Below are 25,017 nucleotides of genomic sequence, written 5' to 3'. Positions count from 1 at the left end.
CATCAGATTTATATGGAACTATAAAAACCCCCGAATAGCCAAAACAATCCTAAGGAAAAAGAGTGAAGCTGGGGGCATTACAATACTTGACTTTAAACTATATTATAGGGCCACGATAATCAAAACAGCATGGTATTGGCAAAAAAAATAGACACTCAGACCAATGGAACAGAATAGAAAGCCTAGAAATAAAACCACATATATATGGTCAAATAATCTTTGATAAAGGGGCCAACAACACACAATGGAGAAAAGAAAGCCTCTTCAACAAATGGTGTTGGGAAAACTGGAAAGCCACATGCAAAAGAATGAAACTCGACTACAGCCTGTCCCCATGTACTAAAATTAATTCAAAATGGATCAAAGACCTAAATATAAGACCTGAAACAATAAAGTACATAGAAGAAGACATAGGTACTAAAATCATGGACCTGGGTTTTAAAGAACATTTTATGAACTTGACTCCAATGGCAAGAGAAGTGAAGGCAAAGATAAACGAATGGGACTACATCAGAATTAAAAGTTTTTGCTCAGCAAGAGAAACTGATATAAAAATAAACAGACAGCCAACTAAATGGGAAATGATATTTTCAAACGACAGCTCAGATAAGGGCCTAATATCCAAAATTTACAAAGAACTCATAAAACTCAACAACAAACAAACAAACAATCCAATAAAAAAATGGGAAGAGGACATGAACAGACACTTCTCCCAGGAAGAGATACAAATGGCCAACAGATATATGAAAAGATGCTCAGCTTCATTAGTTATTAGAGAAATGCAAATCAAAACTACAATGAGATACCACCTCACCCCTGTTAGATTAGCTATTATCAACAAGACGGGTAATAGCAAATGTTGGAGAGGCTGTGGAGAAAAAGGAACCCTCATTCACTGTTGGTGGGACTGTAAAGTAGTACAACCATTATGGAGGAAAGTATGGTGGTTCCTCAAAAAACTGCAAATAGAACTACGTTATGACCCAGCAATCCCTCTACTGGGTATATACCCCAAAACCTCAGAAACATTGATACGTGAAGACACATGTAGCCCCATGTTCATTGCAGCACTGTTCACAGTGGCCAAGACATGGAAACAACCAAAAAGCCCTTCAATAGAAGACTGGATAAAGAAGATGTGGCACATATACACTATGGAATACTACTCAGCCATAAGAAATGATGACATCAGGTCATTTACAGCAAAATGGTGGGATCTTGATAACATTATAAGGAGTGAAATAAGTAAATCAGAAAAAAAACAAGAACTACATGTTTCCATACATTGGTGGAACATAAAAATGAGACTAAGAGACATGGACAAGAGTGTGGTGGTTACCAAGTGTGGGGGGGGGGAGGACATGGGAGGGAGGGAGGGAGAGAGTTAGGGGGATGGGGAGGGGCACAGAGAACTAGATAGAGGGTGACGGAAGACAATCTGACTTTGGGCGAGGGGTTTGCAACATAATTTGATGACAAAAGAACCTAGACATGTTTTCTTTGAATATATGTACCCTGATTTATTAATGTCATCCCATTACCATTAATAAAAATTTATTAAAAAATAAATAAATAAATAAATAAATAAATAAATAAATAAATAAAATAAATTTTTATATGTTGATTTCAGAGAGAGAGAGGAAGAGAAAGAGAGAGAAACATTGCCCTTTCCACCCATCCATACACCCATTGGTTGACTCCCACACCTGCCTTAACAGGGATCGAACCCACAACCTTGGCACATCAGAAGCCGCTCCACCTAATGAGAAACCCAGTCAGAACAAAAGTTATGACTTTAAACAAAGATGTTCATATAGCTAATGCAATCCCTCCATTTAAGTAACTGACAGTTGAGAGCTTGATGCTAGCAGCACTTACAGTAGCAGAAGGAATAAATCCTTCATGCCAGAAAGGCGATCTTGGCATCACATCTCAGCATCCACTACATGGCTGCTATTACCAAATCACCACAGTTTATATTGATACACAACATACTGTGTTTTGTAGCCAAGAGGTAATTTATTATAACTAAGATCCATGATCTATTCCTGCATAAATTAGCTCAATCAATAGATTTTTATTATTAAGTGCTACAATAAACTTGATACCATGCTTACTTCCAGTTACTTATTTAGATACTTTGTAAGATTTTGATCCTTTTCAGTTTATTTAGACATTTTTGTATCCCAGAATTTGGTCTTCCTTAGCAAACATATTCTGTGTATTTATAAAAATGTGTAATCTACACTTGATGATAGCAATTAGGTCAAGGCAATTGATAATGTTGTCCAAATCTAGATTTTTACCTATTTTTTTTAAATTGTTCTACCAATTGCTGAGAGAGAGTTGTTAAAATATTTCTAACTATGATTATGGAATTGTCTCTTTCTCAGTTTAATTCTCTCAGCCTTGATTTGAAGTCTGCCTTGGGTATGCATCAGCCAAAGATTTAGATAAATTTTACACACAAAATTTAGAAATATCCTCTCTGGCTGTTTCTTTCTAGGCTATTCTCTCCTTATTTTACAGTAGCTGTGGTTGCCCTGAACTGTCTTCCAGTTACTTAAACATGTAAGCCTTTGAGTTTTCTGAAGGAATGTTTGCTGTTGGTACCATTGAAAAAGGCTTAAAGAAAGATTTATAGGGTACACTTGCAGCAATGGTACAAAGTCCTTCCTCAAAGGCATCTGGCTTCCCTTTTAATCAAGGGACTTGTGTCTGTGAACTGACATATCTTGAAACTGGGCAGAGACTATGTTGGCTCATGTCAGGTTATTGACTACCAGATTTAGAATTTCCCCATTGTATAGATGAAGAAATAGTCTGATAGGCTGCCTATACATTTCATTTCTAGAAATTTTGATCAATTAGCCACTTCCAAATATCTCTATGAGAAAATGCATTATAGAACCCATCTCAATGTTAGCATCACCTGCAGTCATATCTGGGCTCCAAAAAAGAGTTTTTCAAACATAGAGTTTTTCAAAGATGCAGGTACTCTTCTAAATAACACTAATGTGTTGGTGAACTAAGTGTCCTCTAAGATTCCTCATAAACTGTATTAGAAGGAGGGTATACAGATTGCATATGATAAACCCAGTGCAATGCCTTGTCTTTATAAACTGGTATCTTAATCTCATTGAAGGTAGGGCACTACTGAGTCCAAGGTTTGGTCAACCTAAGTAAACTGTTAGAGCCACCTCCAGCTACATGAGCCAACATATTAAAATTTGAATTTCATAAATAATATCAATAAATTTGGTGTTGCATTCTCTCTTTCTTGGTCTAACACCTTAAATCCCTTCTCATTCATGTTCCCAAGGCTTTTGTTGATATATATTTATATTAACAAAGACTTGCAATTCTTTTAATATGTAAGCTATTTCCTCCTATCTCATATTGGGTTGCTGTTTATGCTGGAGTGGTGATTCTCAATTGGGGCTGATTTTTTCCCAAGAGACCTTTGGCAATTGCTAGAGACATTTCTTTTTAATTAAACAAGGGGATTGGGGAGATCTGCTCTCTAGTGGGTAGAGAGCAGGGATGGTGTTAAATAATCTACAATGCACAGGACAGCCACCACAAAAAAATTAGTCCTGACCAGGGGATGGCACAGTGAATAGAGCATAAAACTGGGATGCAGAAGACCCAGGTTCAAAACCTCGAGATTGCTGACTTGAACGCAGGCTCATCAGGTTTTAGCAAAGTTCACTAAATTGAGCCCAAGGTAGCTGGCTCAAACAAGGGGTCACTCAGTCTGCTGTAGCCCCCCTGGTCAAGGCACATATGAGAAAGCAATCAATGAACAACTGGTGCCACATCAAAGAAGTGATGTTTCTCATCTCTCTTCTTTCCTGTCTGTCTGTCCCTATATGTCTTCTCTGTGTCTCTCTCTCTGTCTCTGTAACAACCAAAAAAAACAAACCCAAAAAAACAAAAAAAAGAAGACCTGAAGATGGCAGTGGAGTAGACCGACGCACAGACTCCCAGCTCATAGCACCAAACTGGATTATAAACTAATTTATGAATAATCAGCATAAAAAACCAAATCTGGACTACAAGAACAGCTCTCAAAAACCAAGGAGCAAAGAAGAAGCCACAACAAACCTGGTAGGGAGTGCCTGAATCTCCTCTGCTTACAGAAACAGAGAGGGGGGGGGTGAGGCTGGGCTCTCACTCCAAGAAAAAGAGCAGTAAATACTGCTCACAGCCACTTGCCTGGTGACCAGGGAATGAGGTGTGTTGAAAGGGCCCATTTGTCTTCCAAAAAGAAAGAAGAGAGAGAGAGACAAATGGTGAGAGGGAAAGGAATGCAGGTGACGACCTGAAAAGTAGACTCATTAAGTGCTGGAGGCGACCATAACTGAGAGAGGGGCTGATCCTTAAACAAAGCAAAATATAAAAGTACTTCCAGGTCACAGAGATACAGACATCTTTCCAGCTCCAATCAGTACAACAATACACAGCTGAAAACAAGAAGTGGGGAGGAGGGGCAGTAACTCAGGTCTGAGGATCGAATCAGTGAGTTGGAGGACAACTGGAATGAAGGCATGAAAGCAGAGAAGAAAAAAGAAAAGAGACTGAAAAAGTCTGAGGAAACTCTTAGAGAGCTCTGTGACAACATAAAGAGAAATAACATCTGCATTATAGGGGTTCCTGGAGAAGAAGAGAAAGAACAAGGAAGAGAGACTTTGTTCAATCATATCATAGCTGAAAACTTCCCTAAATTGATGCAAGATTCTCACAAGTTCAAGAAGCACAGACAACTCTATTAAAGAGAAACCCAAAGAAACCTATACCAAGACACATCATAATTAAAATACCAAACCTAAGTGATAAAGAGAAAATATTAAAAGCTGCTAGAGGAAAAAAAGGCTATCCCCTACAAAGGAGCTGCCATAAGGATGACATCAGACTTCTCAACAGAAACACTTGAGGCCAGAATGGAATGGCAAGAAATATTCAAAGTAATGCAGAACAAGAACCTACATCCAAGAATACTTTATCCAGCAAGGCTATCATTTAAAATTGATGAAAAGCCCTGGCCGGTTGGCTCAGCGGTAGAGCGTCGGCCTAGCGTGTGGAGGACCCGGGTTCGATTCCCGGCCAGGGCACACAGGAGAAGCGCCCATTTGCTTCTCCACCCCTCCGCCACGCTTTCCCTCTCTGTCTCTCTCTTTCCCTCCCACAGCCAAGGCTCCATTGGAGCAAAGATGGCCCGGGCGCTGGGGATGGCTCTGTGGCCTCTGCCCCAGGTGCTAGAGTGGCTCTGGTTGCAACATGGCGATGCCCAGGATGGGCAGAGCATCGCCCCCTGGTGGGCAGAGCGTCGCCCCTGGTGGGCGTGCCGGGTGGATCCCGGTCGGGCGCATGCGGGAGTCTGTCTGTCTCTCCCTGTTTCCAGCTTCAGAAAAATGAAAAAAATAAATAAATAAATAAATAAATAAATAAATAAATAAATAAATAAATAAAATTGATGAAGAAATAAAAAGTTTCCCAGACAAAAAAAAAAAAAAAAACTCAAGGAATTCATTACAACCAAACCAATGCTGCAGGAAATGTTAAGGGATCTGTTGTAAACAGATCAAAGTGGGAAAAGAATATAGCAAAAGAGGAGTACAGCTTTAAAGAATAAAATGGCAATAAACAACTACATATCAATAATAACCTTAAATGTAAATGGATTTAATGATCCAATCAAAAGACATAGGGTAGCTGCATGTATAAGAAAATAGGACCCATACATATGCTGTCTACAAGAGACACACCTTAAAAAAAAAGATGCACATAGGCTGAAGGTAAAAAGATGGGAAAAATATTTCATATAAATGGAAATGAAATAAAAGCTGAAGTAGCAATACTTATATTAGACAAAATGGACTTTAAAACAAAGGATATAATAAGAGATAAAGAAGGCCATGACATAATAATAAAGGGAGTAACCCAACAGGACGATATAACTATTATAAATATCTACACACCTAATAGAGGAGCACATAAATATATAAAGCAGACTTTGATGGATATAAAGGATGAGATCAACAGCAATACTATAATAGTAGGGGATATCAATACCCCACTAACATCACTAGATAGATCCTCAAGAAAGAAAATTAACAAAGAAACAGCAGACTTAAAAAACACACTAGATTAACTCGATTTAATAGATATCTTCAGAACCTTTCACACTAAAGCAGTAGAATATACATTCTTTTCAAGTGCTCATGGTACATTCTCTAGGATAGACCACATGTTATGGCACAAAAGTGGTCTCAACAAATTTAAGAAGATTGAAATCATATCCAGCACTTTCTCTGATCACAATGGCATGAAACTAGAAATCAACCAAAACAGAAAAGCTCAAAAATTTTCAAACACATAGAAACTAAATAGCAGGTTGTTAAATAATGAAGGATTAAGAATGAGATCAAAGAAGAAATTAAAAAATTCCTAGAAACAAATGATAATGAGCATATAACAAAACAAAATTTATGGAACACAGTGAAAACAGTACTGAGAGAGAAGTTCATAGCACTACAGGCACACTTTAAGAAGCTAGAAAAAGCTCAAAAAACAACATAACCCTGAATCTAAAAGAAATAGAAAAAGAACAACAAGTAAAGCACAAATGTAGTAGAAGGAAGGAAATAATAAAGATCAGAGCAGAAATAAATGACATAGAGACTAAAGAAACAATACAGAGGATCAATGAAACTAGGAGCTGGTTCGTTGAAAAGATAAACAAGATTGATGAACCTTTAACTAGACTCACCAAGAAAAAGAGAAAGAGGACTCAAATAAATAAAAATAGAAATGAGAGTGAAGAAATAACAACAACAAAACAGAAATACAAAATATTGTAAGAAAATACTATGAAGAACTGTATGCCAAAAAACTAGACAACCTAGATGAAATGGACAAATGCCTTGAAACATACAATCTTCCAAAAATCAATCTGGAAGAATCAGAAAACCTAAACAAACCGATTTCACCAAATGAGATTGGAACACTTATCAAAAAACTCCCAACAAAGAAAAGTCCTGGGCTTGATGGCTTCACAAGTAAATTCTACCACATATTCAAAGAAGAACTAACTCCTATCCTTCTCAAGCTATTTCAAAAAATTCAAGAGGAAGGAAGACTTCCAAGCTCCTTTGATGAGGCGAGCATAATTTTGATTCCAAAACCAGGCAAAGACAACACAAAGAAAGAAAATTATAGGCCAATATCCCTGATGAATATAGATGCTAAAATCTTCAACAAAATATTAGCAAACCGGATCCAACATTATATGGAAAAAATCATACACCACGATCAAGTGGGATTTATTCTGGGGAGGCAAGGCTGGTACAATATTTGCAAATCAATCAATGTGATTCATCACATAAAAAAAGGAAGGAGAAAAACCACATGATAACTTCAATAGATGCAGAAAAAGCATTTGATAAAATGCAGCACCCATTCATGATCAAAACACTGAAAAAAGTGGGAATACAGAGAACATACGTCAACATGACAAAAGCCATCTATGAAAAACCCACAGCCAACATCATACTTAATGGGCAAAAATTAAAAGCAATCCCCTTTAGATCAGGAACAAGTCAGGGGTTCCCCCATTCACCACTCTTATTCAACATAGTCCTGGAAGTCCTAGCCACAGCAATCAGACAAGAAGAAGAAATAAAAGACATTCAAGTTGGAAAAGAAGTAAAGCTATTATTATTTGCAGAAGATATGATATTGTATATAGAAAACCCTAAAGTCTCAGTCAAAAAGCTACTGTACCTGATAAATGAATTCAGCAAAGTGGCAGGATATAAAATTAATACTCAGAAATCAGAGGCATTTTTATACACCAACAATGAACAGTCAGAAAGAGAAATTAAGGAAACAATCCTGTTCACTATTACAACCAAAAAAATAAAGTACTTAGGAGTAAATTTAACCAAGGAGACTAAAGACTTGTACTCAGAAAATTATAAAACATTGATAAAAGAAATTAAGGAAGATACAAACAAGTGGAAGCATATACCATGCTCATGGTTAGGAAGAATAAACATCATTAAAATGTCTATATTACCCAAAGCAATTTATAAATTCAATGCAATACCAATTCAAATATCAATGACATACTTTAAAGATAGAGATCACATATTTCAAAAATTTATATGGAACCAAAGGAGAACACGAATAGCCTCAGCAATCTTAAAAAAGAAGAATAAAGGGGGAGGTATCACACTTCCTTATATCAAGTTATACTACAAGGCCATTCTACTCAAAACAGCCTGGTACTGGCATAAGAACAGGCATATAGATCAATGGAGCAGAATGGAGAACCCAGAAATAAACCCACAGCCCTATGGACAACTGATAATTGACAAAGAAGGTAAGGGCATACAGTGGAGTAAAGACAACCTCTTCAACAAATAGTGTTGGGAAAATTGGACAGCTACCTGAAAAAAAATGAAACTAGACCACCAACTTACACCATTCACAAAAATAAACTCAAAATGAATAAAAGACTTAAATGTAAGGCGTGAAACCATAAGCATCTTAGAAGAAAACATAGGCAGCAAGCTCTCCGACATCTCTCGCAGCAATATATTTGCCTATTTGTCTCCATAGGCAAGGAAAATAAAAGACAGGATAAACAAATGGGACTATATCAAACTAAACAGCTTCTGCACAGCTAACGACAATAAGAACAGAATAAAAAGACAAACTACAAAATGGGAGAACATATTTGACAGTACACCTGATAAGGGGTTAATAACCAAAATTTATAAAAAAAAACTTGTAAATCTCAACTCAGAAAAACAAACAGTCCAATCAAAAAATGGGCAAAAAAAATGAATAGACACCTTTCCAAAGAGGACATACAGATGGCCAATAGGCATATGAAAAAATACTCAACATAGCTAATCATTAGAGAAATGCAAATTAAAACCACAATGAGATATCACCTCACACCAGTCAGAATGATACTCATCAACAAAACAACACAGAATAAGTGCTGGCGAGGATGTGGAGAAAACGGAACCCTCCTGCACTGCTGGTGGGAATGCAGACTGGTGCAGCCACTGTGGAAAACAGTATGGAGATTCCTTAAGAAATTGAAAATAGAACTGCCTTTTGACCTAGCCATCCCACTTTTAGGAATATACCCCTAGAACACCATAGAACGGTTCCAGAAGGAGAAATGCACCCCCCATGTTTATGGCAGCATTGTTCACCATAGCGAAGATCTGGAAACAACCCAAGTGTCAGTCAGAGGACGAGTGGATTAAAAAGCTCTGGTACATATATACTATGGAATACTACTCAGCCATAAGAAATGATGACATCGGATCCTTTACAATAACATGGATCGACCTTAATAACATTATACGGAGTGAAATAATTAAATCAGAAAAAAACTTAGAACTATATGAACTCATACATAGATGGGACATAAAAATGAGACTCAGAGACTTGGACAAGAATGTGGTGGTAACAGGGGGTGGGATGGAGGGCAGGGAGAGGGCGAGGAAGGAGAGGGAGGGGGTAGGGGGAAGAAAGGGGCACAAAGAAAACCTGATAGAAGGTGACAGAAGACAATTTGACTTTGGGTGAGGGGTATGCAGCATAATCAAATGTCAAAATAATCAGGAGATGTTTTCTCAGAACATATGTACCCTGATTTATCAATGTCACTGCATTAAAATTAATAAAAATAAGATTAAAAAAACAAAAAAAAAGAATTATCTAGTTTCAAATATTAATAATGCTGAGTATGAGAAAACTTATCTTGGAGAATGCTGAAATTTGACAATATTTGGGGGTTTGGTGGTAATAGAGGATAGTTGTAGATCTTCAGGAAAATAAGCATCCTTTTCTAAGGCATCTATCCAACTCTTATAGTCATCAGATTTTTTAAGAAAAAAAGGTTAGCCTCCTTGCACACTGGAGATAAAGCTACTTTCACTGATGAGGGAAGTTAATTTAGGTCTAACCAGTTCTCCCCATTGCAAGTTTCAAAATTTCATTTTTTTCTACTTTTACATGAGAAACTTGGCAAGACGGTAGATTTGCCTGTCATGGTAGTTGCACAACTCACCCAATTACATTTTGCATTTGATTTTCACAATCAGTTCTGTAGGTATAAGATATAAGGTGTTTTTTAGGACTATTACAGAAACTTGGTTATGAAGCTGTAAATTAAATTTAGAAATAATAGAGTTAAGATAAGGGCTCAAGTGCACAAAAAATATTTCATCCCACATTCCAGTCTTTACAGAATTCATTACTTCCATCTGATAAAGTGGAGCAGCCATTTGAGTTCCCAAGAAATGTGCTTCAGTTTGCACTTTATCACAATAAACCACAGTTTGTAGCTTAATTAATTATGATGCCACTATAAACCCCGGGTTACTAATATCCATTTCCCATTAACAAGAAACTTGGCACTGTGCTAGATAGAGCTCAAGGGCCATCCAAATAATCTCTCCAAATTTCATTTTTAAAGGTCTACCTCCTGAGACTCATCCCACTTCTGATACCAATTCTGAATCAGTCTGGTCCAATCAGGAAATAGAAAAAACATAGTGAAGTTTAACATAAGGAATCACTAAGCTATAATGCAAGAGTAACTATAAGAAATAAGGGAATTCTCTCAGTCTTTCTAGGGTGCTGGGGGAATACATAAAGAAGGAAAAAGTTGGAATGGGGGCTTCTTCCAGAAGAGTGTGCTTTAGACTGTATTGCAGGAAATACAGTCACAGAGCTGGGTATTAAAGGGTGAATTTGGTTCTGGGAAGCAATAAATTGAGAGCAGATACATATCTTATGCAGACTTATCCCATCCATTTATTCATTCTTTTATTGGGCCAATATTATTGAGCACATATCATGTCTCAGGTACTCTTTTCTGTTTCAGAGATAATGCACTGGATGAGACAAAGCCTCTGTCCTCATGTCATTCTTTTACAAAAGATAATAAACAAGCAAATAAATCAAACAATAGTTCTCAGATTATGATATAAATATATCTTCAGAGTTATAAACCTGAGTACATGAGTAAAAAAGTGTTCCTTGATGGGGAAGGCAAAGAGTTAACCAGTATATTATGTATTTTATTTGTGTGTTCTACAACTGTATTTTTGTTTTAAGTTCCATTAACTTTTCATTTCATTGGATGACTTAGTCACACCACTCTGTGAAAACACCTAGCAGCTAATCAGAAATAACATCTGCTCATTAGTAAAATTCCTGTCCTCCCGTCAACAATGAGCATAAGTGCATGTATGAAGTTGTAGGGCTCAGCTGGACAATAACTGAAATTCTAACTATATTTTCTTTTTAGCCTCCGAAGTTTAGGTATATAACCTATGAGTTGCACCTTACCAGACAAATTTCAATGGAAAAAATATCAATAAGTAGCAGAATATTTTTCTCAAATTCTCAGGTTCAAGTAAATTTCAGATGAACATATTTTCTTATGTTAAATTTATTATTTTAGAAATATCCTCAATGCAAAGTCTTGTTTAAAGGGGAATTTTCTTTTGATGCCATTACAAGAAATGACCTGGAGTTTTACAGAAACAATTCCACTGGCCTTTCTCTTTGAAAAAAATCTACATTCCACCCAAAGCATCTGTAGTTTACAGAATATTATCAGACAACTAATACATTCCAATCAGACTGAATTTATTTATAGACAACGTTCTTTTTGCAATGTTAGATGCCTCATTAACTTGATTCAGCTTGTGCATAGCAAAAATATTCCCTCCCTCTTCAGATTTTTGATAGAGTGAATTATAATTTCTTCTCTCACTCATTATAAACCTTTAGTTTAAAGAATATTTCAGAAATGTGTAGTGCCACTTAAGAGAATCCTGGATTACTTGTCCTGGATTAATTATGTGCTCTACTTATTTTTCTTTGGGAGGAATGTAAGGTGGTATAATGACCAACCTTACTCATTACTTTACGTGGAAAATAAGTTAAAATTTAATTTTGTTATAAACCTCCTTTTAAGAAAAATGAAATGTGAATTTGTGCTTGAGTAGATTTCACTATAAATATTATTGTCAAGTTAGTGGGGTGTGGGTGGGATAGTTAGGTTTTAAAAATCATGAATCTTTAACAATTCAACTAACTTTTTATATATGTTTATCTGAGATTAAAATAAAGTGATATTGTGAAAAAACAGTACTTATACCTCCCATATTATGTTACACATCTTCAAATTTTGAAATTTTCTTCTTTTTTTAATAAGGTGACATCAATAAATTACAATAAATATATTCAAAGAAAACATGTCCAGGTTATCATGTCATTCAATTATGTTGTATACCCATCACCCAAAGTCAGATTGTCCTGTCACCTTCTATCTAGTTTTCTTTGTGCCCCACCCCCTCCCCCTTTTCCTCTCTCCCTCTCCCCCTTCCCCCCGTAACCACCACACTCTAATCAATGTCTCTTAGTCTCACTTTTATGTCCCACCTACGTATGGAATATTGCAGTTCCTGGTTTTTTCTGATTTACTTATTTCACTCCGTATAATGTCATCAAGATCCCACCATTTTGCTGTAAATGATCAGATGTCATCAATTCTTATGGCTGAGTAGTATTCCATAGTGTATATGTGCCACATCTTCTTTATCCAGTCATCTCTTGATGGGCTTTTTGGTTGTTTCCAAGTCTTGGCCACTGTGAACAATGCTGCAATGAACATGGGGCTGAATGTGTCTTTATGTATCAATGTTTTTGAGTTTTTGGAGTATATGCCCAGTAGAGGGATTGCTGGATCATAAGGTAGTTCTATTTTCAGTTTTTTGAGGAACCACAATACTTTCTTCCATAATGGTTGTACTACTTTACATTCCCACCAAAGGTAAATGACGGTTCCTTTTTCTCCACAGCCTCTCCAATATTTGCTATTACCTGTCTTGTTAATAATAGCTAATCTAACAGGTGTGAGGTGTTATCTCATTGCAGTTTTGATTTGCATTTCTCTAATAACTAAAAAAGATGAGGATCTTTTCAAATATCTGTTGGCCATTTGTATTTCTTCCTGGGAGAAGTGTCTGTTCATGTCCTCTTCCCATTTTTTTATTGGATTGTTTGTTTGTTTGTTTGTTGTTGAGTTTTATGAGTTCTTTGTATACTTTGGATATTAGGCCCTTATCTGAGCTGTTGTTTGAAAATATCATTTCCCATTTAGTTGGCTTTCTGTTTGTTATCAGTTTCTCTTGCTGAGCAAAAACTTCTTAGTCTGATGTAGTCCCGTTCATTAATTTTTGCCTTCACTTCTCTTGCCTTTGGAGTCAAATTCATAAAATGCTCTTTAAAACCCAAGTCCATGAGTTGAGTACCTATGTCTTCTTCTATGTACTTAATTGTTTCAGGTCTTATGTTTAGATCTTAGATCCATTTTGAGTTAATTTTAGTACAGGGGGACAAACTGTAGTCCAGTTTCATTCTTTTTCATGTGGCTTTCCAGTTTTCCCAGCACCATTTATTAAAGAGGCTTTCTTTTCTCCATTGTGTGTTGTTAGCCCCTTTATCAAAAATTATTTGACTATATATACGTGGTTTTATTTCTGGACTTTCTATTCTGTTCCATTGGTCTGAGTGTCTATTTTTTTGCCAATACCATGCTGTTCTGATTGTCGTGGCCCTATAATATAGTTTGAAGTCAGATATTGTAATGCCTCCAGCTTCATTCATTTTCTTTAGGATTGCTTTGGCTATTCAGGGTTTTTTATACTTCCAAATAATCTGATGATTTTTTGCTCCATTTCTTTAAAAAATGTCATTGGAATTTTGATGGGAATTGCATTAAATTTGTATATTACTTTGCGTAATATGGCCATCTTGATTATATTTATTCTTCCTAACCAAGAACAAGGAATATTCTTCCATCTCATTATATCTTTTTTGATTTTCCTTAATAATGGTTTATAGTTTTCCTTATATAAGTCCTTTACATTCGTTCTTATGTTTATTCCTAGGTATTTTATTTTTTTTGTTGCAATCATGAAGGGGATTATTCTTTTTAGTTCACTCTCAAATGTTTCTTTGTTGGCATATAATGAATAGAAAGGCTATGGACTTCTGTGTGTTAATTTTGTATCCTGCGACCTTACTGTATTGGCTTGTTGTTTCTAGTTGTCTTTTTATGGATTCTCTGGAGTTTTCGGGGTATAGGATCATATCTGCAAAAAGTGATACTTTTACTTCTTCTTTTCTGATATGGATGCCTTTTATTTCTTTGTCTTGTCTGATTGCTCTGGCTACAGCCTCTAGTACCACATGAAATAAGAGTGGAGAGAGTGGACAACCCTGTCTTGTTCCGGATTTAAGGGGGAAAGCCTTCAGTTTTGTGCCATTTAATATGATGTTAGCTGATGGTTTATCATATATGGCCTTTATCATGTTGAGATATTTTCCTTCTATACCCATTTTGTTGAGAGTCTTAAACATAAAATTGTGTTGTATTTTATCGAAAGCCTTTTCTGCATCTATTGATAATATCATGTGGTTTTTATTCATTGTTTTGTTGATATGGTGTATTACGTTAACCGTTTTAGGTATGTTGAACCATTCTTGAGATTCTGGGATGAATCCCACTTAATCATGATGTATTATTTTTTAATATGTTGTTATATTCGATTTGCTAGTATTTTGTTTAGTATTTTAGCATCTGTATTCATTAGAGCTATTGGTCTGTAGTTTTCTTTTTTTTGTGCCATCCTTGCCTGGTTTTGGTATGAGGGTTAGGTTGGCCTCATAAAATGTGTTTGGAAGCATTGCTTCTTCTTCAATTTTTTGGAAGACTTTCAGTAGAATAGGAACCAAGTCTTCTTTGAATGTTTGATAAAATTCGCTGGTATAGCCATCTGGGCCTGGACTTTTATTTTTGGGGAGGCTTTTAATGGTTTTTTCTATTTCTTCTCTACTAATAGGTCTGTTTAGGCTTTCTGCTTCTTCTTGACTCAGTCTAGGAAGGTTGTATTGTTCTAGGAATTTATCCATTTCTTCTAGGTTGTTGAATTTAGTGGCATAAAGTTTTTCATAGTATTCTACAATAATTCTTTGTATATCTACAGTGTCCGTGGTGATTTCTCCTCTTTCATTTTGGATTTTGTTTATTAGAGTTCTTTCTCTTTTTGCTTGGTAAGTCTTGCCAAGGGTTTGTAAATTTGGTTGATCTTTTCAAAGAATGAGCTCCTTGTTTTATTGATTTTTTCTATAGTTTTTCTGTTCTCTATTTCATTTATTTCTGCTCTGATTTTTATTATCTCCTTTCTTTGGCTGGTTTTTGGGTTGTCTTTGTTCTTCATTTTCTAGTTCCTTAAGGTGTGAAGTTAAGTGGTTCACTTGGGCTCTCTCTTGTTTGTTCACATATGCCTGGACTGATATGAACTTCCCTCTTATCACTGCTTTTGCTGCATCCCATAGATTCTGATATGTCATATTGTTATTTTCATTTGTCTCTATATATCTTTTGATCTATGCACTTATTTCTTCTTTGACCCATTCATTTTTTAAGAATATGTTGTTTAGTTTCCACATTTTTGTGGGATTTTTTTCCTCTTTTTTGCAGTTGAATTCTAGTTTCAAGGCTTTATGATCAGAAAATATACTTGGTACAACTTCGATTTTTATGAATTTGCTGATGTTGTTTTTGTGGCCCAACTTATGGTCAATTCTTGAGAATGATCCATGTACACTGGAGAAAAATGTATACTCAGTCACTTTGAGATGAAATGTCCTGTACATGTCTATAATGTCCAGATGCTCTAGTGTTTTGTTTAAGGCCACTATATCTTTGTTGATTCTCTGTTTGGATGACTGATCTAGAGCTGTCAGCGGTATATTGAGGTCTGCAAGTATGATTGTATTTTTGTCAGTTTTTGTTTTAAGGTCAATAAGTAGCTGTCATATATATTTTGGCGCTACTTGGTTTGGTACATATATATTAAGAATTGTTATGTCTTCTTGATTCAGTGTCCCCTTAGCCATTATCAAATGGCCATTTTTATCTCTGAGTACTTTTGCTATCTTGTAGTCAGCATTATCAGATATGAGTACTGCTACACCTGCTTTTTTTTGGATGTTATTTGCTCGGAGTATTGTTTTCCAGCCTTTCACTTTGAATTTATTTTTATCCTTGTTGCTTAGATGAATATCTTGTAGGCAACATACAGTTGGATTTTTTTTAATCCATTCTGCTACTCTGTGCTTTTTATTGGTGAATTTAATCCATTTACATTTAGTGTAATTATTGACACTTGTGAGTTCCCTATTGCCAATTTATAAATTGCTTTCTGTTAGTTTTGTGACTTGTTTGATCCTTCTCTTTGGTTTTTCTATCTTTTGTTTTTATTTGGTTGTATTCCATACATCTTTCCTCTGTTGCTATCTTTTTTAAATCATGTGCTTCTGTGGTGGTTTTTTCAATGGTGGTTACCATTAAGTAATGAAAAGGGTTTCTACGCACTTCATTGTAGTGCACTATTTTATGAGTACTTTTGAACTCCATCGTCCTTTGCTACTGTTAAAATCTCCATCCTCTCCCCCCTTTCTTTTTGTTGTTGTCACAGTTTAAATTTGGTTTTGTTGTGTTCTTCTTGGAGCTTTTACTTGTGGCTTTGTTTGTTTTTTGTTGTTGTTCTTTATATCTGATTGGAGAACCCCCTTTAGTAATTCCTGGAGTGGGGGTTTTCTGATGATAAATTTCCTCATCTTTTCTGTATCTGTGAATGTTTTTATTTCTCCTTCATATTTGAAGAATAGCTTTGATGGGTATAGTATTCATGGCTGAGAGTTCCTTTCTTTCAGGACTTTAAATATTGCGGTCCACTCTATTGTAGCTTGTAGAGTTTCTGTTGAGAAATTTGATGATAATCTAATGGGCTTTCCTTTATATGTTGTATTCTTCTTTTCCCTGGCTGCCTTGAGAATTTTTTCTTTGCCGTTGGTTTGTGCCAATTTCATTATGATGTGCCTTGGAGTAGATTTGTTTGGGTTAAGAAAACTTGGAGTTCTGTTTGCTTCTTGAATTTGAGGCTTTAGTTCTTTCCACAGGCTTGGGAAGTTCTCATTTATTATTTGTTTGAGTATGTTCTCCATTCCATTTGCTCTCTCTTCTCCCTCTGATATATCTATTATTCTTATGTTATTCTTTCTGATGGAGTCAGAAAATTCCTGTAGGGCTATCTCAATTTTTTAAATGTTTGAGTCTCTTTGTTCTTCTCTCTGTTTTACGTCAAGTTGCTTGTCTTCTATGTCACTAATTCTACCTTCTACCTGGCCTGTTCTATTAGCTAAGCTTGTTACCTCATTTCTCAGCTTGTGATTTGAGTTTTTCATCCCTGTTTGATTTGTTTTTATAGTTTCAATTTCCTTGGACATATATTCTTTGTGTTCATTGAGTTGTTTTCTGAGCTCCCTAAATTGCCTTTCTGTGCTTTCTTGTATACCTCTGAGTATTTTTAGGATTTCTATTTTAAATTCTCTGTTGTTTATCTCCAAGGTTTCCAATATATTAAATTTATTCTCTATAGATTTTTTCCTCATCTATCTGTGTTACCTCTCTTTCTTTTATATCCATGATATTTGATTTTCTCTTCTTTAATGGCATCTGAGGTGGTTTTATTGATAGTATTAATGAGATTTAATAAAGAATAAAAAATAAAAAAAATAAAAATCTAAGTTTTCTTAAAAAAATAATAATTAAATAAAGAAAAATAAAATAAAATAAAAATGAAATAAAAAGAAAATTATTTTCCCCCTCCTTTTTTCCTCCTCTCTCCTCTCCCCTCTTTCTTGAGAAAATCTTGTGGTGAACTGTGAATTATATTGTACTAAATAGAACACACAATGCCTGTAAAGAAGGGTCTGAATTAAGGAGAAGTAATAAAGGGGCAAAAAAAAGGGAATGGACCCACAAAAAGCAAATAATGAAAAAATTTGGGTCAAGAATAAAATGATTTGCTTTTAGGTGTTGGTTGACTAAGAGATATGATGAGAGGAATAAGAGGGAAACAGGAAAATGGGGGGGAATTAAATAATTACTATTCTATTTAGTGGAATAAGAACTAGATAAAATGGAGAGCCAAGGATGGGAGCTCTGCTAGTGAATTAAAAAGGTGAAGTAGGAGAGAGAAGATGGCAGCCCAGTAGGCGCATGCACAGACGCCCAGCTCTCAACACCAAACTGGAATACAAATCAATTTAGGAAAAATCAGCATGAAAAACCAACACTGAACTGCAAGAACAGCTCTCAAAAACCAAGGAGCAAAGAGGAAGCCACAATAATCCTGGTAAGGAGTGCCTGAATTTCCTCTGCTTACAGGAACGGAAGGAGGGGGGTGAGGCTGAGAGCCCAGAGAGGATTTCACAGAGGAAAAAAAGCAGAAACTACTGCTCACAGCCACTTACCTGGCGACCAGGGAGCAAGGTGGGTTGAAAAGACCAGCTTATCTCCCAAGTGGAAAAGACAGGGAGAGGGACAGACTGTGAGGGGCTAAGGTATGCAAGAAACAAAATAAAAAAGCTGACTCATTTGTGCTGGAGGCGGCCATAGCTGGGGGAGGGACTGAACCTTTCACAAAACAGAGCTGAAGTGCTTCCAGATCAGAGATCTCCAGACATCTATCCAGCTCCAATCAGAACAACAAGACACAGCTGAAAACAAGAAGTGGGGAGGAGGGGCAGTAACTCAGGTCTCCATGGAGATCTGAGATACACCTCCCTCTACTGAAGCTGAGAGAAAACCCTGCCCCCAGTGAGATTAGTTGGTGGAAGAGACCTCCAGCGTCTCAGGTTACACCCACAGCATTCCTGGATACAGATTCAAGGAAGCCCCCTGCTAAGATCAGTTAACAAGACTATCACCTGTTAAGAAAACAAACAAATCAAGACTTCAAAGCTGCCCAAATCCGAAAGTGGATTACAAATAATAGCTGATACCAACCCACGAAGACCTAAAAATAACACAACTGAAAACTGGAGGCAGACAACACCAATCCTAGACTCAATCAACTCTACAAATAAAAAAAAAAAAGATGAGAAGACAAAGGAGTGCAATCCAAATGAAACCACAAGAGACACCTTCGAGAGATGAACTGAGTGATATGGAAATAATCAAACTTCCAGATGCGGAGTTCAAAATAATGATTGTAAAGATGCTTAGGGATCTTAGAACAACAATGGAGGGGCAGTTTGAAAACCTAAATAAAGAAATAGCAAGTATAAAAAAGAATCAGTTGGAGACGACAAATACAATATCAGAAATAAAGACCACAATGGAAGGAATTAAAAACAGGATAGATAGAGCAGAGGACCGAATCAGCGAGTTAGTAGACAACTGGAATGAAGGCACGAAAGCAGAGAAGAAAAGAGAAAAAAGACTCAAAAAATCAGAGGAAACTCTTAGAGAGCTCTGTGACAACATGAAGAGAAATAACATCCGCATCATAGGGGTCACTGAAGAAGAAGAAAAAGAACAAGGGATAGAGACTTTGTTCAATCATATCATAGCTGAAAACTTCCCTAAATTAATGCAAGAGAAACTCTCACAAATCCAAGAAGCACAGAGGACTCCATTAAAGAGAAACCCAAAGAAACCTACACCAAGACACATCATAATTAAAATACCAAAGCTAAGCGATAAAGAGAAAATATTAAAAGCTGCAAGAGAAAAAAAAGTTATCACCTACAAAGGAGCCCCCATAAGGATGACATCTGGCTTCTCAACAGAAACACTTGAGGCCAGAAGGGAATGGCAAGAAATATTCAAAGTAATGCAGAACAAGAACCTACAACCAAGACTACTTTAACCAGCAAGGCTATCATTTAAAATTGAAGGAGAAATAAAAAGCTTCCCAGACAAAAAACAACTCAAGAAATTCATTACAACCAAACCAATGCTGCAGGAAATATTAAGGGGCCTGGTGTAAACAGAAAAGAATACAGAAAAAAAAAAAAGGAATACACCTTTAAAGAAGAAAATGGCAATAAACAACTACATATCAATAATAACCTTAAATGTAAATGAATTAAATGATCCAATCAAAAGACATAGGGTAGCTGCGTGGATAAGAAAACAGGACCCATACATATGTTGCCTACAAGAGACACACCTTAGAACAAAAGACACACACAGATTGAAGGTAAAAGGATGGAAAAAAACGTTTCATGCAAACGGAAATGAAAAAAAAGCTGGGGTAGCAATACTTATATCAGACAAATTGGACTTTAAAACAAAGGATATAGTAAGAGATAAAGAAGGCCACTACATAATGATAAAGGGAGTAATCCAACAGGAAGATATAACTATTATAAATATCTATGCACCTAATATAGGAGCACCCAAATATATAAAACAGACTTTGATGGATTTAAAGGGCGAGATCAACAGCAATACTATAATAGTAGGGGATTTCAATACCCCACTAACATCACTAGATAGATGCTCAAGAAAGAAAATTAACAAAGAAACAGCAGACTTATTGGAAACACTAGATCAACTCGATTTAATAGATATCTTCAGAACCTTTCACCCTAAAGCAGCAGAATATACATTCTTTTCAAGTGCTCATGGTACATTCTCTAGGATAGACCATATGTTAGGGCACAAAAGTGCTCTCAACAAATTTAAGAAGACTGAAATCATATCAAGCACTTTCTCCGATCACAACGGCATGAAACTAGAAATGAATCACAGCAGAAAAGCTCAAAAATTCTGAAACACATGGAAACTAAATAGCAGGGTGTTAAATAATGAATGGATTAAGAATGAGATCAAAGAAGAAATAAAGAAATTCCTAGAAATGAATGACAATGAGCATACAGCAACTCAAAATTTATGGGACACAGCGAAAACACTGCTGAGAGGGAAGTTCATAGCACTACAGGCACACTTTCAGAAGCTAGAAAAAGCTCAAATAAACAACTTAACCCTGCATCTAAAAGAATTAGAAAAAGAACAACAAGTAAAGCCCAAATGTAGTAGAAGGAAGGAAATAATAAAGATCAGAGCAGAAATAAATGACATAGAGGCTAAAGAAACAATACAGAGGATCAATGAAACTAGGAGCTGGTTCGTTGAAAAGGTAAACAAGATTGATGAACCTTTAAGTAGACTCACCAAAAAAAAGAGGGAGAGGACTCAAATAAATAAAATTAGAAATGAGAGAGGAGAAATAACAACTGACACAACAGAAATACAAAATATTGTAAGAAAATACTATGAAGAACTGTATGCCAAAAAACTAGACAACCTAGATGAAATGGACAAATTCCTTGAAACATACAATCTTCCAAAAATTAATCTGGAAGAATCAGAAAACTTAAACAGACCAATTACACCAAAGGAGATTGAAACAGTTATCAAAAAACTCCCAACAAAGAAAAGTCCGGGGCCCGATGGCTTCACAACGGAATTCTACCAAATATTCAAAGAAGAACTAACTCCTATCCTTCTCAAACTATTTCAAAAAATTCAAGAGGAAGGAAGACTTCCAAACTCCTTTTATGAGGCGAGCATAATTCTGATTCCAAAACCAGGCAAAGACAACACAAAGAAAAAAATTATAGGCCAATATATTTGATGAATATGGATGCTAAAATCCTCAACAAAATATTAGCAAACCGGATCCAACAATATATGGAAAAAATCATACACTATGATCAAGTGGGATTTATTCTGGGGAGGCAAGGCTGGTACAATATTCGTAAATCAATCAATGTGATTCATCACATAAACAAAAAGAAGGAGAAAAACCATATGATAATTTCAATAGATGCAGAAAAAGCATTTTATAAAATCCAGCACCCATTCATGATCAAAACTCTCAGCAAAGTGGGAATACAGGGTACATACCTCAACATGATAAAAGCCATCTATGAGAAACCCACAGCCAACATCATACTCAATGGGAAAAAATTAAAAGCAATCCCCTTAAGATCAGGAACAAGGCAGGGGTGCCCCCTTTCACCACTCTTATTTAACATAGTCCTGGAAATCCTAGCCACAGCAATCAGACAAGAAGAAGAAATAAAAGGCATTCAAGTTGGAAAAGAAGAAGTAAAACTATCATTATTTGCAGATGATATGATATTGTATATAGAAAACCCTAAAGTCTCAGTCAAAAAACTACTGGACCTGATAAATAAATTCAGCAAAGTGGCAGAATATAAAATCAATACTCAGAAATCAGAAGCATTTTTATACACCAACAATGAACAGTCAGAAAGAGAAATTAAGGAAACAATCCCCTTCACAATTACAACCAATAAAATAAAGTACCTAGGAGTAAACTTAACCAAGGAGACTAAAGACTTGTACTCGGAAAATTACAAAACAGTGATTAAAGGAATCAAGGAAGATACAAACAAGTGAAAGCATATACCGTGCTCATGGTTAGGAAGAATAAACATCATTAAAATGTCTATATTACCCAAAGCAATCTATAAATTCAATGCAATACCAATTAAAATACCAATGACATACTTCAAAGATATAGAACACATATTCCAAAAATTTATATGGAACCAAAAAAGGACACGAATAGCCTCAGCAATCTTAAAAAAGAAGAATAAAGTGGGAGGTATCACACTTCCTGATATCAAGTTATACTACAAGGCCATTGTACTCAAAACAGCCTGGTACTGGCATAAGAACAGGCATATAGATCAATGGAACAGAACAGGGAACCCAGAAATAAACCCACAGTTCTATGGACAACTGATATTTGACAAAGGAGGTAAGGAAATACAATGGAGTAAAGACAGCCTCTTTAACAAATGGTGTTGGGAAGATTGGACAGCTACCTGCAAAAAAATGAAACTAGATCACCAGCTTACACCACTCACAAAAATAAACTCAAAATGGATATAAGACTTGAATGTAGGCCGTGAAACCATAAGCATCTTAGAAGAAAACATAGGCAGTAAGCTCTCCGACATTTCTCGGAGCAATATATTTGCTGATTTATCTCCACGGGGAAGTGAAATAAAAGACAGGATAAACAAATGGGACTATATCAAACTAAAAAGCTTTTGCACAGCTAAAGACAACAAGAACAGAATAAAAAGACAAACTACACAATGGGAGAACATATTTGACAATACGTCTGATAAGGGGTTAATAACCAAAATTTATAAAGAACTTGTAAAACTCAACACCAGGAAGACAAACAACCCAATCCAAAATTGGGCAAAAGAGATGAATAGACACTTCTCCAAAGAGGACATACAGATGGCCAATAGGCATATGAAAAAATGCTCAACATCACTAATCATTAGAGAAATGCAAATTAAAACCACAATGAGATATCATCTGACACCAGGCAGAATGGCGCTTATCAACAAAACAACACAGAATAAGTGCTGATGAGGATGTGGAGAAAAGGGAATCCTCCTGCACTGCTGGTGGGAATGCAGACTGGTGCAGCCACTGTGGAAAACAGTATGGAGATTCCTCAAAAAACTGAAAATCGAACTGCCTTTTGACCCCACTTTTAGGAATATACCCCAAGGACACCATAGAACGGCTCCAAAAGGAGAAATGCACCTGCATGTTTGTGGCAGCATTGTTCACAATAGCGAAGATCTGGAAACAGCCCAAGTGTCCGTCAGAGGACGAGTGGATTAAAAAACTTTGGTACATATATACTATGGAATACTACTCAGCCATAAGAAATGATGACATTGGATCATTTACAATAACATGGATGGACCTTGATAACATTATACGGAGTGAAATAAGTAAATCAGAAAAAAAACTGAGATGAATCCATACATAGAAGGGACATAAAAATGAGACTCAGAGACATGAACAAGAATGTGATGGCAACAGGGGCGGGGGGTTGGGGGGAGGGGGGATGGGGTGAAGAAGGAGAGAGGGGTTAGGGGAGGGGAGGGGCACAAAGAAAACCAGATAGAAGGTGACAGAAGACAATTTAACTTTGCGGGAGGGGTATACAGCACAATCAAATGTCAAAATAATCTAGAGATATTTTCTCTCAACATATGTACCCTGATTTATCAATGTCACTGCATTAAATTTAATTTAAAAAAAAGCAAATAAAAAAAAAGGTGAAGTAAAAACCCCCAAAATGCCACAAACGTAAGTTTGAGACCCAGATAAGATAATTTGTTCATTATTGAATTTTGAATGAGAGGAGATGTAAAAGAGAAAGGAAGAAACTAATATAGAGGGAGAAAAGAAAAGAAAAGGGAACCACTAAAAGAAGAAAATGAAAAAAGAGGAGAGAGAGAGAGATAAGCGTTTTGGAGTGCAACCCTCATAGAGAGAAAGGAAGGGGAAAGAAAAGATAATGGGAGATGTAACACTTATGGGTAGTGTAGTTCAAGGAGAGGAGAGAGTAAGATCAGCAGAGAGTTATATGATCAAATTGGAGGAGGGGGAAAAAAGAAATCAAGAATGAAGATAAGAGAAACAAACAAACAAATATAATAAAATGGGATAGCTTATAAAGTCTGCGGATTATTCTTGATTTTGAGAAGTTATCTTTTTGCTTTTTCTTTTCTCTCCTTCTTCCTGGTTGGTGACTTTATACCCTGGGTTCTGCCCCTGTGGCACGCTCAGGTAGAGGTTTGCAGTTGATAAGTCTCTATGGCGATGTCATGTATTGGGTTTCAGTCTCATTGGCAGTCAAGGCTCATTAGCATTTATAGGCTCTGACAGTGAGAGAGTCCATGTTCCTGGAGCCTCTCTCCTTGTCTTTCCTTCCTCAATTAGTAGACTGATAATCCAGCTATGGGGTTGCTGCTGCCTCTGCCTGGATAGTAAGAGGCTCAAAGAGCTGGCAACTCCCTACTCTATTCCCACTCAGCACAGGGCTCTGGGTAAGGCTCAGTCAGTCAGAGCTGCTAGCATAATCAGGCGGGGCTTCCGCCCACTCAAAGACCTCTGGCTCTGCCACTCTGTCTGGTAACATGGGCTGGCGCCCACTCCCCGGGCACTCAGAGAAAACTCTCGCTCACTATCTGTGCACACAG

The sequence above is a fragment of the Saccopteryx bilineata genome, chromosome 4 (genome assembly GCF_036850765.1).
Source record: "Saccopteryx bilineata isolate mSacBil1 chromosome 4, mSacBil1_pri_phased_curated, whole genome shotgun sequence".
NCBI classification, from domain to species: Eukaryota; Metazoa; Chordata; class Mammalia; order Chiroptera; family Emballonuridae; genus Saccopteryx; species Saccopteryx bilineata.
Note: the sequence above shows the minus strand (reverse complement) of the source record.